Source organism: Artibeus jamaicensis, unplaced genomic scaffold, assembly GCF_021234435.1.
Source record: "Artibeus jamaicensis isolate MK-2021 breed Jamaican fruit bat unplaced genomic scaffold, CSHL_Jam_final contig_3174, whole genome shotgun sequence".
NCBI lineage: Eukaryota > Metazoa > Chordata > Mammalia > Chiroptera > Phyllostomidae > Artibeus > Artibeus jamaicensis.
This window is the reverse complement of record NW_026521738.1, coordinates 5,197,159-5,217,031: the sequence shown is the minus strand read 5'-3', so window position 1 is coordinate 5,217,031 and position 19,873 is coordinate 5,197,159.

The window sequence follows — 19,873 nt, the reverse complement described above, 5'->3', positions numbered from 1 at the left end:
AAAAATAAATAAAATATCTTTTTAAAAACTCATTACTTAATTATTCTAATTGAAATTCAGATCATCAACATATACTCATAGATACACACCCCAGACAACTTGGTCATCCCTGTTGAACTCATTAAATTTATAATAGTATTTACTATCGTGAAATATTGCTTTTGTCAGAAAGAACTTCCAAAAGCTTTGCGATGTATGACTCCATGCATGTTCAAAGAAAATGATCAAACCACGCTCGGAATCAGCTCAGCTGACTTTCAGTCAGCATCCTGCGATACTTACATAAAATGCCCACATGTGATGTTTCTTTTGTACATGGAGCCAATGCACTAATAGCTGTGGTTTTGTCTGTCACCCCCCGCTCGCCGAAAAGCTCCTTTGAATTAAAGCAGATTTAAATAAACCTAGAGGAATAATCATTTGATCTCAACAAAAACTATACTTCACAGGGTGACAAGTAAATGCACCTTCTGCCATTGGACATGGCAAATTGGGCACAGTCTTAAGAAAAACTTCGAACCTTTGTAGATGCTGATGCGTTTCTTGCAGGTATGTATCTTATTATGTTCGTATGTTCAGCGATATCACTGTGGCCCCTCTTGTGGACATTTATCATCAGTTTGCGTAAAAAAAGAAGTAGCACTAGTACTTTCCCTGCTACAGTGCATTGCTACCAAAAGGTTTATCTTTTAAGAAAAGCACTTCCAAAGCATACAGTAAGATGTTAAGACTTAATATCCATCTGATACCTCAACATCCCTGCAAACCGGCTGTGTGCATCCTGCTCAGGCGAGCGGGTGAACCGCTGTGATAAGGCTGGTCCCTGCCACTAGCCCCTCTGCAGGCCCATCCTGACCACGACCTCGTGGCATCAGTGAAATCCCCTCCTGCCTGCTGCTTGTGTACTTCACTCTGACCCCCAGTGAAGGCCCCAGGCCCTCACTCTCCTGGCTCCCCACCTCTTCGGTGGAACCCTCTCTCTTGCTGCTCCTCTGGTGTGACACCGGCACAGTGTCCTGAGCCTCCCTTTTCAGGAACCTGTGAGTATAATAAATCTCTTTCATTGTCATATGCCTCTCCAGGGTGTTATTCCATGCTTGTACCAGACTTATTTTTTTATTTTAAGGAACATAATTGTTCCTAACAACACTCAAACATTAACATAAACACACAGATCTAGAGTTAACCACACCAAAAATGGTGGGGCCGCTGTAGCACATTCAGACCACTGTCTCCACACTCCGTGGCGGACGCTCAGCCTCTGTCCCCACAGCCCCACCCTAGGGTCTCCCGTGTTTCCCAAGGTCGCTGCCAGGTGGTGGCTGGGGAGCTTGGACACCTTGCAGAGCACAGCATGTGGGCCACTGCACAGCTGGCTGGTTTACCAAGTAGCCAGATGAACGGCAGGCCTCTACGCCCACCGGAAGACCCGAAGGAGTTAGGCCACCCTCAAATCTGTACTAACCAGGCTTCACCTGGTTACATGGCCTTCCAGGCAGACACTTGAGTTTGCAGTCCCTGGTTCTAAAATATTTTTGCTATCCAGCCTCGCTAGGGCATATTTTTGTTTGTAATTCTTAGATTGCTCTAGATCATTTTTTGTGGCAATATGTTATCTAGCTTCATTTTTATTTGTTTTATTTTTATTATTGAAACACATTTGACATATAACCTTGTGCAAATTTAGGGTGTATAACATGTTAGTTTGAAACATTTATATATTGTAATATGATTGCTATTGAAGTGATAATTAACACCTCTACCAGGTTACATGATTATCCTTTCCTTTTAGTAGTTGGAATCATTAAGGTCTAGTCTCTTAGTAACTGTGATGATTAATACAATATTGTCTATATCACTAAACTGTGCATTATGTCCCCAGGGTTTACTTACTACTCCTATGTAGATTATTTCAAACACCTCTGCTACTCACCCACTCACTTTCTTAAGAACCTCCCAGCTGAGTGCTCCTCCCCTCCGTACACTAAAAGCACAGGCAGTAAGTGGAAGCGCAGGAACTTGAACCTGGATTTGTCTGCTTCCCAGGCGCATGGTCCGTCCAAGACTTCGTGCTGACCCTGTTGTACCTAAGAACTGGTGAGAACCCTGATGATGGATAAGTGTAACAGTCCTGTGGTAAGCATTCTAGGTTCTGAAGCTCTTGAAAATTGTTGTTTTAAGCTGCTAAGTTTGGGTAATTTTTATATAGCAATCTATAATTAACATAATTTATGCTGAATTTGATTCCTCTAACCGACTCCCCAACTTTATTTTTGTAAAGATTTTATGTATTTATTTTTAGAGAGAGGGGGAGGGAAGGAGAAAGAGAAAGAATCAAATAATAATGTGTGGTTGCCTCTTGTGCCCCCGTACTGGGGACTGGGCCAGCAACCCAGGCATGTGCCCTGACTGGGAATTGAACAGGCGACACTTTGGTTCACAGGGCCATGCTCAATCTACTGAGCTACACCAGCCAGGGCCGAACTTCCCAGCTTTATTCGGCTTCCATTGCTGCCCAAAAAACTGATCCAGAGAGAGCAGGTGGTTCGTGGGGATCTGCATAGTCAGGATCCCATGAGAGGTAGAGTTCTCTCTACATTCATCAGTGGAAATGCTGATTTTATTCTTCAGTCGCACAAGCTTGACTAAGTCAGTTGTGAACCCAGGAATTCAATGACTGCCCTGGGAGGGGAAGGCAGCCTTCGGGCCGTTCCTTTGGTGAACGCTCCTGCTTTTCCACAACAAATTCCTTAACGTGACTACTGAGGAGTAAGAGGAGTCCTGAGGAGCCTAACTCATGTGAGACCTTGAATCCACATGCCCCCACAACCCCTCTGCTTTCTGTTTTTAATTTTCAATGGAAGCTGAATGAGACTGAGGCTGTGGTGGTTGAAGGAAACAAATATTTATGGGTGTATTAATTATTGACTGCTGCCTAAAAATTACACAGAACAACAAATACTTATTTCTTACCCAACTTCAGTAAGTCAGAAATTTAAGCATAGCTTAGCTGGGGGTTCTGGGTTGGGATCTCCCACAGACCACATTAGCGTCATATGGGACTGTAGTCATGTCAACATTCAGCTGGGGAGCACCCACTTCCAAGTTCATTCACGTGGCTGGTAGCAGGCAGGCCTTAGGTCCTCATGGGCTATAGCCAGAGACATCAGTCCCTTTGCACATGAGCTCATCCATAGGGCAGCTCATGCATGGCAGTTCTCTGGGTCCCGATCAAAGGAGAGGGGGTGAGAGTCTGCCCAAGACGGCGCCACCATCTTTTTAAACCTAATCTCAGAAGAGGCATACCATCACCTTCCCATGTTCTATTTGTTAGAAGTGAGACACTACCCCCTCCCCCACGCTCAAGGGGAGGGGATCACACAGGGCGCGAATACTAGGAGGCAGGGACCTTGAGGATCATCTTAGATGCTGCCTACCAAGACCCTCCTTGTTCTTTTTCAAAACTGTCATGGCCGTTCTTGCAGGCGAACTTTAGAATCAGTTTGACAAGTTCAATAAGGAGCTCTATTCAGATTTGTAATTGGAATGCACTAAATTTATCATTTCATTTAGGACTGCTAACATATTTACAAAATTCAGTCTCATCCAGAATCATACTGTTTCTTCCATCTATTTGGTTCCTTTTTATGCCATTCAGAGTTATAATTTTCATAAAAGGCCTTACATATTTCTTGTCACTTTTATTTAAGTACTTTATAATTATTGTTGCTTTTATAAATGGAATATATTTTCCCCTTCCATTTTCTAATTGGTTATGCTATGGCTATAAATAAGAAACAACTTAATTTTCCTGTACTGATCTTTATTGGACCAAACTAATGTACTATCTTACTAGTTTTAGTATTTATTTCAATATATTTTGAGACATTTTCTAGTTAGTCAGTGATGTCACCTACAAACTATGACAGCTATATTTATTCTTTTCCAATATTTGTTTTTCAATTATTTTTTGGGTTTTTTAAGATTTTATTTATTAAGTATATTTTATTGGTTATGCTGTTACAGTTTTCCCAATTTTTCCCCCTTTGCCCCCTATGCTAGGTAAGCCCTTCCCTCGAACAACCCACTCCCTTAGTTCCTGTCCATGGGTCATACATGTAAGTTCTTTGGCTTCTCCCTTTCCTATACTATTCTTAACATTCCCCTGTCTATTCTGTACCTACTAATTATGCGTCTTAATCCCTGCGCCATTTTCCCCATTCTCCCTCCTCCCCCCTCCCAGCTGATAACTCCCAAACAATCTCCATACCTGTGATTCTGTTTCTGTTCTGGTTGTTTTAGGTTTTTGTTGTTGTTATTTTCATTTTTTTGAGATTTTATTTATTTATTTTTAGAGTGAGGAAAAAGGAAGGAGAAAGAGAGGGAGAGAAACATTGATGTATGAGAGATACATCCATTGGTACCCTTTCCCACACCGCCAGCTGAGGACCTGGCCCACACCCCAGACAAGTGCCTGACTGGGAATCAAACAGGTGACCTTTTGGTTCACAGGCCAGCACTCAATCCACTGAGCCACACCAGCCAGGGCTGTTTTTGTTTTTTAGATTCAGTTGTTGATAGTTGTGAGGTTGCTGTCATTTTAATGTTCGTAGTTTTGATCCTCTTCTTTTTAAGTCCCTTTAACATTTCATATAATAATGGCTTGGTGATGATGAACTCCTTTAGCTTTACCTTGTTTGGGGATCACTTTATCTGCCCTTCAATTCTAAATGATAGCTTTGCTAGAAAGAGCAATCTTGGACGTAGGTCCTTGCTTTTCATCACTTTAAATACTTCTTGCCAGCCCCTTCTTGCCTGCAAAGTGTCTTTTCAGAAATCAGCTAATAGTCTTATGGGAACTTTTTCATAGGTAGCTCTCTGGTGGCTATTTTTAAGATTCTCTATCTTTAATCTTTGGTATTTTAGTTATGATGTCTCGTGATGAGGTCCATTTTGAGTCCAACTTGTTTGGGACTCTTTGTGCTTCCTATATTGTATGTCTATTTCCTTTGCCAGATTAGGGAATTTTTCTTTCATTACTTTTTCAAATAAGTTTTCAATTTCTTGCTCTTCTTCTCCTTCTGGCACCCCTATGATTCTGATGCTGGTACTTTTAAAGTTGTCACAGAGGTTCCTACACCTCTCCTCATTTTTTTTTGAATTCTTGTTTCTTTATCCTGTTTCTGTTAGATGTTTATTTCTTCATGTTGTTCCATATCGTTGATTTGAATCATGCCTTCCTTCTCTTCACTGTTGGCTCTCTGCACATTTTTCTTTATTTTGCTTTGTGTAACTTTCATTTCTTCCTTTATTCTTTGCCATATTCAGTGAGTTCTTTAAGCATCCTGATCACCAGCGTTTTGAACTCTGCATCTAATACATTGGCTATTTCCATTTAATTTAGTTCTTTTTCTGAGGTTTTGTTCTGTTTTTTCATCTGGGCCATATTTCTTTACCTCTTCAATTCTGCAGCCTTCCTGTGTTTGTTTTTGTGTATTAGGTAGAACTGCTTTTACTCCCCCTCTTAGAAGTGTGGCCTACATAGCAAAGGCACCTGTAAATTGCGTGGGGCAGAACCTTAGGTAACTTCCAGGGCAGGGCAACCCACTTTACCATTCCGCAGCTCCACTTAGGGGGGATGGGATGGTAGAAAGGGGACAGTGCTGCTGCCTGACCCCCAGAGGTCTGCCCCATGTTCATCCCGTTTCCAGTCACCTCACCCACTTCCCATATGTGATTAGTGCCCCTCCAGCTGCTGCCCTGGGGTTTGTATATGTTCTAAGTCTATGCAGGTCCTTTAAGCAACAAAATCTATCAGATTCCTCTACCACCTCAACTGCCACTGGTTTTTACAGCCAGAGGTAATGGGGGTTTGCCTTCCTGGTGCTGGAACCCTAGGCTTTGTGGTCTGGACTGGGGCTGGGATTGCCTGCTCCCAGGGTATCCATCCCCCTGATTTTCATCTACCACACATGAATGTGGGACCATCGTGCCACTGCTGCTGCCACTGCTTGTCCACCCCATCTCCATGACTCTGCCCCTTCTATCCATCTGGGTGAATGTGGTTTCTTTAAATCCTTGGTTGTCAGACTTCCATACAGCTCGATTTTCTGATGGTCCTGTTTTTTGTTTGTTTTTGAGATATGGTTGAAATTCTTTCTATGGTTGTGCAAGGAGGCGAAGCATGTCTACCTATGCCTCATCTTGATGGAAAGCCTGTTTTTTCTATTATTTTCCTTGTTGCATTAAATTAGCTAGAACTCCCAGATCAGTGTTGAATAGTGGAAGAGACAGCCGGTATCCTTATCTTGTTCCTGATTTTAATGGGATTGCCTCTACAGTTTCACCGCGAAATGTGGCACGTGCTGTCATCAGAGGGGAGAGAAAAAAAGATGACAAAGCTAGGATTTTACAAATGAAACTTTTGTCCTTTACCTAAAGAAATTGTATAGAAGAAGAAATTAAGAAAACAAACAATCATTCAGTCCTCTACACTTACAATCACAGGGCCTCTTTTTATAATCTAAGAGCTCTTCAAAAATTGCTTTATGGTAATCAGGAGGGGAAGGGGATCTCATGACATCAGGCAGGGGAGATGAGACTTGTGACATTCAAAAGGAAAGATGGAAGTGACACCCGTGTCATTAATTTAGACAATTTTAAAGTCCATTTAAAAAGGTCACTGACAACACACATGATATTTATGCAGGAAGGTACTGGAGAAGGCACCCAGCATCTTCCCCAGACGAACAACACTGAGGGCCTATAATATAGAGATCACAAAGTTGGTGCAGAGGAAGTAAAATATTAAGTAGTTCTTTGCTGAGATAACATTTAGAATATGTAACATGAAGTTTTATTTATTACTAAGTGTGCTTTCTCCTGTACAAGAAAGGTTTTTAATTAAATCTACTTTTATTTATAGCTTCTTCTTAAAGAATTTTAAGAAGAATAGTTTTAAATTTATCAAAATTTTAGCATCTAGTAAGTATACTTTTTGCCATTCACGTATTAATGTAACAGATTACATAATAGATATTTCTAAAGCGTGGTCATGATTTTTCTGCTGTATCCAATTTTGCTGATATTTATCAAAATTTTTTCTAATCTCTGTACATAAGGGTGATGGGCAAACATTTGGGAATGTTTCCACCTGTTCCTCAACAGTTGGATCAACTTTCTAGGTGAATCTGAGTTTGGTACCATTTTGGTACCACAGTTTTATTTATTTAGGTCCACTGTGATTTTTACCTCTTCTTGAGTGAATTTTTGTAATTTTCATAAAATAATCCATTTCATTACATTTATAAAATTTGACTTTCATATTTTAAAAATCTTCTGTATAACCATATTTATATCTTTTTTATTACTAAAGCTGTTTTTCACCATTTCTGTTTGTTTCCTTCAGATATTTTATCTGAAGCCTTTGAAACTTTTCCTTGGTAACGGTAGATAAAGTTAATGGGTGATTTGAATATCTTTGATTGTTAAATTGGTTTTTTCCTCAGCACTAACTGGTTAATTACTATATTCTGTTTGCTTTGGCTGCCTCCATGACTCACCACTAAAAAGATGGAATGAAATAGGAAAAGTGTTCTACTATCAAGACACTTGGATTCCCATCCCAGTTCCAGAACTTACAAGCTTTGTAGACAAATGCACAGCATACCACAAACTATTCACTCTTCTCAAGGTACGAATCATTACAATTGGGGCCAGTGGCCCCAGGTACAGGAGGTAAACCATAATGATGTTTGGTCTCTAGTCCTCCTCTGGTTCACAGAGTGCTGGTATAAAAGTCAATGTCATGAACTGAACTGTGTACCCCCCGGATTCATATGTTGAAGCCCTAATTTTCAGTACCACCAACTGTGCCTGTATTGGGAAATAAGGTCATTACAGATGTAATTAGTTAAGATGAAGTTATACTGGAGTAGAGTAGACCTCTAATCCAGTATGACTGGTGTCCTTATAAAAAGATGTCATGCCCTATTAAAAAATCTGAGAATAGACAAAAACACAGGAGAATGCCATGTGGGGATGAAGGAAGAAATTTGGGTAATGATTCTACAAGCCGAGAAATTGCAAAGATTGCCAGCAAACCACCAGAGGTGGAAAGAAACATGGGACAGATTTTTCCTCACATTTCTCAGCAAGAATTCAACTCTAATTACACTTTGATCTTGGATTTCTAGCCTCCAAAACAGTAAGACAATACATTTCTGTTTTTTAAGCCACTTACTTCTGTACTTTGTTATAAGCAGCCCTAGCAAATTAATGCAAGCACTAAGTTAGATAGTAGCTCTAGGAGTGTCTGTAAATACTACAGCATCTCATGATTCTACTCTTTGTAACCCATTTCAGGCTATGTTAGTCAGCCTTTGCTGCACTAAGGATGCATTACTAACAACCCCAAAACTCAGTAGCTTAAATCACAAATGTTTATGTTTCATTCATGAGTCAATGGCTGTGGCTCTGCTTAATGCTGCCGGGCTGGGCTGGGCTTGGCTCCGACATGTGGGGAAGATCCAGGTCTGCTCTACCTTCTCATTTTGGGAGCAAGGCTTTTTCTCAGGTGGAAGGCAGGAGCTCAGAAAGTCAAGCCAAACCACACAAGTGTCATGTAGAGTATATTCATTCATATTCCATTGGCCAGAGTAGGTCACCTGACCAAGCCCAAAGTCATCAAAGAGGAGTTGCGACTAGTGAAGTATACTGTGCCTATAACTGAGTATAAACAAATAACTACTAACAAATAATACAGTTGACTGCACGGACCCTGTGGCTTAAAAGGAGCTTTCGAGGGGCGGAGAGGGCAAGGTATACCTATACATTAAATAAGTAATTGATTACATTTACACTAACCAAAGTCTAGAAGAAATTTTATGAACAATCACATTGCTTTTGTGTAGTGTTAGATAAACTACTTTCTCTTCCTGAAACGCCCTCCCCCCTTGGTCTCGCCTTTTCTCCTTTGCAGATCTCTGCTGCCTGGCCTGGAGCTGTGCATAAATCAAGAAGTCAGTAAGTGTTTGTTCAATTTATTTTTCAATTTAACCTTTTCTTCTTGATGTGACTTGTAAAAAATGCAGCCTTTCAAAAAGCAAGATTTAAAAAATGACTCAACTGAATTGAGAACAGGAAAAAGAACAGCTCTTTGAATATAGCTGTTGATGGAGACCCAGATGACCTCATCCGATTCAAGAATTACAAACAAGAAAACAAAATGCCATCCTCTTGAGACTTTCTGTCATCTTTAAGAGCTGGAAACGTAGGCCCAAAGTAACTAAAGACCACCCTTTTTATTCAACACATCTCTTTTGAGCTTAATTAATTTTCTCACTGTTTTTATTTGGTATCTTTTCCGGGACTGACAAGAAAATCTTAACACACTTTATTCTCTTGCTCTAGGACTTCCAGGGGTGAATCCTAGGCATGTGTATAATAAAAATGTTCCCCAGGTAATTCTGATGGCGGAACTCATATTAAAAATCATCTTTATAGAATATGGGGACAGCTGTAATAGTGTCAACAATTAAAAGGGAAATTTAAAAAATCATCTTTATAGAGGTAACAAAATAAAACCTCAAGAAGCTTCTTAATGCAGCCCCAACCAAACAAACCTGAGAGTTGGGAGGTCACGTTCAGCCCTGTATCTCCCCCTGTTCTCCAAATCACCGCTTCATCTGTCCCAGCAGAATGGAAAGGGAATACATGCTAAGCTCTAGAAACATGAGCTAGAATCCTAGCTCTGCCATTTGCTGCCCGTGTGACTTTAGAACATTACTAAAAGGTTTTTTTTCCTAATAGAAAATAGAATTAATGATAGGACCTGCCTCAGAAAATTGTTGTGAGGATTAAGTGAAGAATGCATATACGATGAGGGCACGTGATAGGCACTCAGTGAACATTGGCTCCCCCCTTTGGCAGGCCGTGGTGTCTGCAGCCAGAAAATGACTGGGCCAGGGAGGAATAAGCTGGATTCTCTCTTTGAGAGCCAGTCTCCTCCACTTCCAGAAATAACGTATGTGTCTCAGGCAAAGCCAATGTGCATAAGTAAAATCTTGACTGTGAATGTCCCTGGCTCACTGAGAACCATTTAATGATCATTTTTGTTGTGGTGGTGGTTATTGTTGTTTAATCCAAAAAGTCTGTGAAACTGAATAAGTAAAAGTAACAGGGAACTTTAAAAAAATCCATTAACTACTTTTGCTGAAGCTTTTCCAACAGATTACTCAAATCGCTGCCCTTTGAACTGATAGTTTGGGGTTTGTCATAGATGTTTTTTATACAGCTGAGGAAGTTCCCTTTATTCCTAGTTTGCTGATTGCTTTTAAACATGATAAAGTGTTAAAAGTGCTGAATTTTGTCAAATAGTTTCTGCTTGGATTGAGGTAATCGTGTGGTTTTTGCCCTTTATTCTATTAATATGGTGTTCTTTGTTTGTTTATCTATTTATTTATTTAAAAAATTATTTCATACCTAAGAAAAAAAGATAAAAAAGATGAACAGTGAAAGGACAGCAAACTCAGTTATTAAGAACCACACCTAAAACAAAAGCAAACTAAGAAGACAGCTAGATCAGGAGCAGAACCATGGAAATGAAGATCACATGGAGGGTTAGCAACAGGGGAGTGGGAGAAGGAGAAGGGGGGAGAAGGTACAGAAAATAAGTAGCATAGATGGTAGGTAGAAAATAGATAGGGGGAGGGCAAGAGTAGTATGGGAAATATAGAATCTAAAGAACTTGAGACATGTGGTCATAAACTAAAGGGGGAATGGTGGGGGAGGGGGTATACAGGGGGAGGGGAATGAAGGGAGGAAAAAGAACAAATGTAATGGCATAATTAATAAAATATATTTTTAAAAGGCAAAAAAAATAAAATAAAAAATTATTTCAGTCCTCACCTGAGGACATACTTTCTTGCTGAGAGAAAGAGAAAGAGAGAGAGAGGAACATCAATGTGAGAAAGAAACATCAATTGCTTTCTTCTCATATGTGCCCTGACCAGGGATCAAATCCACAACCTTTTGGTTTATGGGGTGATGCTCCAACCAGCTGAGCCATACCAGCCAGAGTGCTGTGTTTTATTTATTGAATCAACATTCCAGACATAAATTCTACTGGGTCATGGTTTATAATCATCTTTATGTTGCTGAATTTGACTTGCTAGTATTTTGTTGAGGATTTTGCATCTGTATTTATGAGGGATACTGGCCTACAGTTTACTTGTGATATCTTCGACGCACTTTTGTCCTCATAATATTGGCCTCATGAGTTATGAAGTTTGCACTCTTTTTCTATTCTTTGAAAGAGTTTGAGGATTGGCGTTCATTCTTCTTTGAACATTTGACAGAAGTGAAGCCGTCTGGTTCTGGAATTTTCTATGTTGGAAGTTGTCTGATTACTACAACAATCTCTATACTTGTTTTAGGTCTCTTTAGATTTTCTATTTCTTGTTGAGTCAATTTTGGTAATTTGTAGTTTTCTAGGAATTTGTTCATTTCATGTAAGTTACCTAATTTTTGGCATAAAATGTAGTATTTTCTTATAATCCATCTTGTTTCAGTAAAGTTGGTAGTAAAGTGCCCTCTTTCATCTCTGATTTTGGTAATTTTCATTCCAGATTTTAATAGTTTTAATGATTTACCTCCTGATTTTAGTAATTTTCTCTTTTGTCTTTGGTGAGTCTAGATAAAGGTTTGTCCATTTGTTGATCTTTTTCAAATAACCAAATTTTATTTTATTGATTCTCTGTATTATATTTTTATTATATATTTTGTTTATCTTTATCCTAATCTTTATAATTTTTCTCCTGATTTGTTCACTTCATGAGTTGGAGTCCAAAACAAGATCATAGGTTTTTTTATAATTGTTTGTTTTTTTTTTTTACTATTCAGTCAACATTACTGAACCTACATGTCAACCCCTCTTGAGAATTTTTTTCTATCATCACAGCTCCCTCCCAGAATAAATCCCGGAACTCCCAAGATACTTTTGTATACAACGCCCAGTTCCCCATGCTCTTCCTGTCTAGCTAATGGAGTCAGAACTCGTGTGTGCCCCCTTGAGGCTGGCAGACTTCACACTGTTCCCTGAGCTTTGCGGCTACCATTTCTTAAACCGTTTAACTCAGAGACTCTCAACAAAATCCTCTCTTCTACTGTTGCCTCTAATAGTGAAATGCATTTCTCTGCTGTAATGGGTCCAAAGAGACAGTTCTGGTTGCTTTCCTGGTCAGAGGTGTTACTGAGGCTGCCGTGGAGGGCCTGGGGCTCCAACACACTGCCAAGGCTTTGCTCACAGACTGCTCATCATTAGTCAGAAAAGTGGAGGAGGGGCTGGCCACACCACCAGGGTGGTTCGCTTCTACTACCGGGTCTTCCGTACCGCCTCTTCATTCTCCCCTGCCACATATCACAGAATGTGCCTTCCGCAAACCCGTGGCCCATTCATTTCCTGCCAGAATATGACTAAGGCACAGAATAACTGTATTGTGTCTAGTCCTCATGGGTTCTAAGACACAATCTTCACAGGGAACAGAGTCTGAGCTTGGAATTCTACCAAAGTATGGTTGTCCAGTTTTCTACCTGGTTTCCTCAGTACATATCTACATAGAAAGCATATGCACACCATTAGAATGTTAAGCTAATACTGTGGCACTAGGTGGGTATTTTAAACATTTGTGACTTTATAGTCTATTCTATTTATTAAAATATATATTAATAATACTAATATATTAACAAATTATTTATAAGGTTATAAGTTTATTTTAAAACACTGTATTTAGGAAAACATCTATATCAAACTACTAATAAAAGGATTAAGGATAAAGTTGTTCATAATTTTTGGGTTTTATACTTAAAATGGCTTGAAAAGTGTAAAAGAATATTATTTTTTTGATCACAAACAAAGATTAAAGACATTGAAAAATATACTTCATGAACTATGCCTAATTAAAATTATATCTCTCTATCTATATATATATGTCTATACCTATTCTTGTTCTTGAGAATAGTGTTTTATATATACGCACATATGTGTGTAAAAGCTCTCATATACATATGTGTGTGTCTATATATACATATATAGAGAGAGAGAGCAAGCACAGGCGACAGGTGCAAGTGACCATGAGCTCTAGACACATGTCACAGCCTGAGCATAGATGAGGTGACGTCTTCACCAGGGAAAAAGCTGGTGAGGGAGCCAAGGAGTCCAAGTGAAGGGGGAAAGTGGTCTAACAGTGAGATGCTCGGCCTCTGACTCTGCCTCGTCCAAGCCGGCTTTGTTCCCATGGCCTTCAGGGCTAATAGCTTCTGCTCAGTCTTGCATATAGACATGCTCATCATTACAGAAATTCTGCTTGTGGCTGGAATTTTATAAACACAGTCCCTCCCGTTTCCTTTTCCCTTGATGTAAAAAGAAGCCTGAACTCTACATTTTGCCAAGATGGATTTGGGCTCCTGTCTTCTCAGTTGGTGCCCTCTCAATCAATAAACATTTTCTTCGTCCAAACTCTGATGTTTTGAGTTTCAACCTTTCAAAGCATCAGGCAACATGGCCTTTGGACCGGTACCAGTGGGTTTCTGTCTTAGCAACTTCAACTCTTCTCAAACTTTTCTTACTAAGAGGTGGCTTCCATTCCACTTTCCTACTTTACAGGAAGTCCTACTCCTCTGTCTGTCTCACTATTCCACTTCTCTGATACCTCCCCCCACCCCCAGCTCTTTAGGTTAATTGACATTGAAAGCATTTTCATCAGGTCAGCTGTATCCCTACTGTCTGGCTTTTGGCCAGTGATAAAAGTGCTTCTGGGGCTTTGCCATGTACACCACTTGATTCTCACTCCCTAACACACGCACACACACAACTAAAAAATGGTTTGAATATAAGACACTTTTGTAATTTGTTCAATAAACAATGCAAAGGATTAATTACACATTTTTAGGTGTAATATGAGTTGAACCTTCTCCTGCTCATTTCTGTACAAGTACTGGGAGCACGGAACTCTGAGACTTTAATTGGAATGACATCATCTTCCTGGCCTTGTGCTCGTGGCTATTCTCCCAGCTGCAACTCAAGCAAATGTCAGGCAGAACTAAAGTCTGAAGAGGAGAAAATGGTTGTATGGAGTTGACTGAATCAACCGGTATTTATTATAAAATTGCTCTGGGATGTTGCTGTAAAGGTTGAAGAATCAAAGAAAGCTCAAGATACTTCAAAAGTTAGAGGGTTTATTTGAATTCTTAAATGAAGCCATTGATCCAATTTCAATTTTTACAGTTCGTGATCTTGGCTAATTTGATAGGCAAATGTCACCTCCTTTGTTTTTAGATGACATTTTTTTTTATTACTGGCAAGGATAAGCACTTTAAAATGCATTTTTATTGTCATTTGCTTTTCTTTTTGCGAATTGTCTGTGTGTGTTTTGCCCATTTGTTTTGAGGTAATATTTTTTCCTTGTTACAATGTAACAGTACTTCATACATTACTGATCTTGACCTTTTGTTTGCAATATTTGTCATGAATATTGTTCCTGGTTGACATTGATCTTTCAAGTTTGTTTACGATTTTTCAACTTTCAAATGTTTTAAACTTTAATATAGAAAAATCTATCCATATTTTCCTTTGGGTTATCTTCTATTGCTATTTCTTTTTGTTTGTTTGGTTGGTTGGTTTTTGGCTTAGGAAAGCCTTCACTATTCTGAAATCAGATAAATTTTTATCAATGTTTTCTTTCAGTTTTTACTTTTTTGAATTTAGCTCTTTAACCCTTCTATATTGCATTTTAGAATATAGTGTGAGGTAAAGATCTAAATTAATCATTTTCCCAATTACTTAAATCTATTTATTGTTATTGATTAACTCACCCATTTTTTATTTAAAGCATTATATAAGTAATAAAGATTCATTTTTAAAAATCAGAAAATAGAAATAATTGAAATGAAAGAAAAAGCACTTATATTTTCTCTACACTCTGAGTTGAGCAGTAGAAATTTGCTTTGTTTCTCCACTTTCTTCTGTAGATGTATGCATACATTTCTCCTCCAAGTGGAATCAGCTTGCAGTATGGTTTTGCAACCTGATATTTTTCCATTCAGTCATATATCATGACTATCTTTCCATATAAATCAATATATTTTATAGCGCTGTATCCTAATCAAATATAATGCACATTTAAAAAAATAAGTTCACACAGCTGGATGAATGTTTACCAACTGAATGCAGCCATGCAAGTAGCTACCAGATCAAGTAAAAGAGTATTACTTCGAATGGCTCTTTCTAGTCATCTCCCTTCCCAGTGTTCTCCTACCCTGCTTCGTTATGCAGCCCCATTTCTGGTAGCTACACGGTATATTCCGTCACATAAACCTGTCATAATATGCTTGTGAGGGGCTAAATTGTGTCCTCCCAAAAGCGATGTTGAACTCTAACCCCCAGTACCTTCCCATGCAACCTTATTTGGAAATAGGGTCTTTGCAGTTGTGATCAAGTTAAGATGGCCACTAGGATGGGCCCTAATCCATCACGACTAATGTCCTTATCACAGGACAATGCCTCATGCAGACAGCGGCACATGAAGAGAACACCATGTGATGAGAGAGGCAGACATTGAAGTGACACAGCTTCAAGCTAAAGAACAGCAAAGATTGATGGCCGCCACGAGAAGCTCGAAGAGGCAAGGAAGGCTTCCACTCGGAGACTCACAGGTAGCACAGTCATGCTGACACCTGATTGCCCTTTAGCCTCCAGAATGATGAAAGAATAACTTTCTGTTGTTTTACGACACCTAGATTGTAGTATTTTGTTCTGGCAGCCCTAGGAAATGAATAGATACCTAACCCAATTTTGATGGATTTGGGGTTTTCTAACATTTTATTATTTTTACAGTGTTATGAATAGTCCTTTAATTTTTCTTAGAAGAAACTATAAAAGTGAACTATTTGTATCAAAGAATATTAATGGGGAATATAAGATAATGGCTATTAATCACCAAATCCCTGTCTTTAAGTATTATACTTGGTGACATAGTTGATATGGGCTGCTTTGTCTTTAATGCATTTTCCTGTAACTGCCATTTCACCAGGATTCCCTAGATTCTGCGCACAGGGGACCCACATAAAGCTGTAACTGGCTCCTGCCGCCACCTGCATAAGGCAAAAATTTCAGTCCCTTATCTCTGGGAATCTCTGGGGGGTCAAGTTCAAGCTACCATTCAACTTCTTGAGTAATCCTCTCACCCTCTTCCCCTCCTCCCAAACTCCGTAACCCATCCTCTCATAGAGACTTCTGGCTGTGCTGCTTTTCCTGAGAGTGCACTGTGTCCGTGGAAAGGACCCATCTCAGGGCTTCTGAAGCTCAGCCTGCAAGGTGGCAGGGCACTGTGGCATCCCATGTGGCTCTCGTTGCCTTAGCACCAAACAAGCAGAAAAGACCTTCCTTCCCCACCCTGTACTGGGAGCCCCCAAATAGCACTACTGTCCTCCTGTCTCCCAGAGTCCCATCATCTACAGCCCCGTCACTTGGGGCTTAGTCAGGAAGACCAGAACCTCTACTCCTGTGCTCACCTCTCCCATCCCTGACCCCCTGTAAAATATTCCAGGTTGGCAAAAACACTGAGTTATCAGACTTCAGGACAAGATAGTGGGCCTGCTTTACGCTCGGACTCACTGCCTGCTTCTTCTTGAACTTCTGTATTTTTATATTAAGAAGTCAAATGTCCTCTTATAACTCTTCTCAAAAAAAAGTCTTGTATGCTCCTCCCTGTTTATTCTTCCCGGTAAAATAGGAATAGTTTTGTCAACTAATAAGACTTTGTTAAGGATGGCATTACACCAGTGAAATTAATGAACAACTGCCACCTTTGAAGTGTTGGGGCTTCCATCAGGAATGAGGGCGTGCGCCTGTACCTCCTGGAACCTCCCTTCCCATCTCCAGCAGACGGATTTGGGGAGGTGGAGAGGGATAGCCCAGAGCAGCGCAAGGACCTGCTGAGTGGGCTTTGGGAAGCTGGGCAAGCACTGCTGGCTCTACTGCTGGAGAGGTAATTGGAAAAGGAGGCGGGATGAGTTCTGAGACAGCTCTGGGTACCTTCCAGGAATCCTTGACTTTCTTTCATGGCACTGGATGTGATTGTGTGCCGAGAGAACAAATCTGATGAAAGCAGAAAATAAGCTGATATAATACATTTGCTAGACAAGAGGAATTATGGCTGGGCCCTGGAGCCAAGGAGCATGGAGAGAGGGGCAAGTTGAGAACAAACAGCGGTAGGTGTTGTGGGGCACAGCCAGTCAGAGATGGAGGGCTGCTCTAAAAGTCAGGAGACCTGGATTCCAGTCTGGGCTCTGAAGTCAGCTCCCTCTGTTCCCTTTGACCAGAGGCCTCCCCTCTCGAGTACCTGCGTGCTCCTTTCTCCAGGGAAGCATGCTCACTCAGTGACCCTGGACGCCTCCTTGAGCTCAGTTTCTGTGTAGTATACAGTAGAGCATCACAGGAGTTGCATGGCTGAAAAAAACCCATCATGTTGCCACGTCTGAACCAGGGGACTTAATTATAGAACAAAGTAATGAAAACATGAGAATTCCAAGGGCCTTTGAGATGATTCCTGTCAGTGGAATAGGACAGAAAAAAATCCACAGTAGGCCAAGGGTTTTATTTAGGGATAAGGGACATCTCCACAGAATGTTCTTTGTTCCCATTTGGTGAGAGCTTCCTGGGATGGCAAATTGCCTTAGATAGTGTGGCTTCCTTTATAAGGGCAGAGGCAAGGCACCTCTGCCCGTCCTGGCAGCAGACTCTAGTCACAGGAAAAATTCCCAAGTGTCCCTGGGGCTACAACCTTGAAAAAAATTATACCATTGGAGTTACTGATTTTGTTTTCAATTTCCTACCTTTTTTTAAAAAACTCTTTTACTTCCAGATTTTTCTGTAAACCAAGGTAGTTCTAGTCTAACTCTCACAGAGACCAACTATTCAAACTGGGCCCCAGTGGAGGTTGGCCTCTCAGATGAAGGGATCTCTGGAGCCTTTGGCAGAGAAGGCTGCCAGAGAAACTGACATGGGGGGGCCGAGTCCCTAATAGGGCCTGCATTGCTTAGAACCTGCCAAACTTTGTCTACGTCCATTATGCATTCCCCTCCTGCTGATCCTTGGTCAAGACATTATCCCAATATGTCCTCCTGACTTTAACTCCAGAAGTCATCCAGGGCCTCCCTACTTCATTGTCGCTAACCTCATTGTTACCCTCAAGTACCTTTCTTTGCCAGGTCTTCAAAGAGGAAAAAGAAAAATGCTAAGGAGCCAGCCTCCGAGGTGGCCTCCAACTTAGTTTCTAATGGTCTCCACCTCTTGTTACTTACACATTTGTGTTGTTGTTTTTCGTGGTGAATAGTTTATAATAGAAGAGATGGGGGAGTCAGCTAGCGTGTGGTGAGGTCCCTCAGGCAGTCTCCAGCTACACTCGCATGACTAAAGGGCCCAGCCCCTTGTGAGAATCCAACCTTGTGAGTGAGCTTGGAGATGGATCCTCCTCCTGCTTCCACCTTCAGGTGAGACTGCAGCCCCAGCTGACAGCTTGACTCCAATGTCACGACAGACCCTGATCCTGGAGCCCCCTGACACACAGAGACTCTATGAGATACTTCATGTTTGTTTTTGTAAGGTGCTAAGTTTGGGGGTTATTTGTTATACAGCAACAGGTAACTAATACAGTCTATGCTTTGTTTTTGATTTTTGAGTGGAGATATATAGCGTCAAGAAGCCATTTTCTATGTGAAATGACAAATCGACATTTGTGCCAGTCTCTTTTCTAAGTCCCTAGATCCCTAAACCAATTTAATAGTAAAAAGTGCCTGGGCTGCTGGTTAAACACCTAGATTACTAGGCCTGTTTCTCTGGGTTTGGGGTGGGACCAAAGAATCAGTACATTTAATGAGCACCCCAGATAATTCTTACCATTGGGTGAGTTTGAGAAATATTACAGAAGAGAATTAAAAAATGAATGAAACATAGCTCTTCCTCCAGCAATAGGGCAAGATGGAAAAGAAATCGGTACACAAAAATGCATTTAAATTGAGGCCCCAAATGGTAAGGAAAGGTGTGAAAAGCACTGAGGGAATCAAGGAATATTTTCTGGAAGAAATGACACCATGAACAAGATCTCAAAGGTTGGTTAATATTTTATGAAGCAAGATATGGAAAGAATCACAGAGTGATAGTAACAGCTGGTATGTATCAGGTACCCACTAAGCACTAGGCATTGGGCCAAGCATTTTACCTGTCTTACCTTGTTTAGTCCTCATAGCAACTTTATACAGTAGGAGCTACTGTCATCTGGAATTTAGAAGTGGGAAAGCTAGGCTGTGTTTACCATACTGCCCAAGGTTATGCAGCTCCTGTTGCAGAATCAGCTAGAAAAGAGGCAGCTGAGTCTGTATGCTACGCTCTTAACCTCTATCCTGTTCCTTGTCTTAGTGCACATGAGACTCAGAGATGTGAAAGGGCTGTGGCATTTTTTGCAAATGCCAGAAGTCTTGTGCCAATGGCAGGACGAGGTGTCCAGGGAAGGATATGGACCCAGGCAAGATACTACGTGAGGTGTTAGAACATGGCAGTGACTTAGTGCAAGTCAAATCATTCATTTCATAAATTAGGAAGTGTGCCCTAGAAATGTTACATGACTCGCCTCGAGTCACACAGTTGATAGTGGCAAAGCAGACTGAATGTTGAGATCCCAGGCAGCCCCCATTCCACTGCGGATCATTGGAGGCCAAATGGGGATTGGCCTTGGATGCCTTCCTAAGGAGGTCTGCGCTGTTCTAGCTCATTTTAATGATTTCAAGTGCACCGTGTAGTGACATCAGTGCATTCACA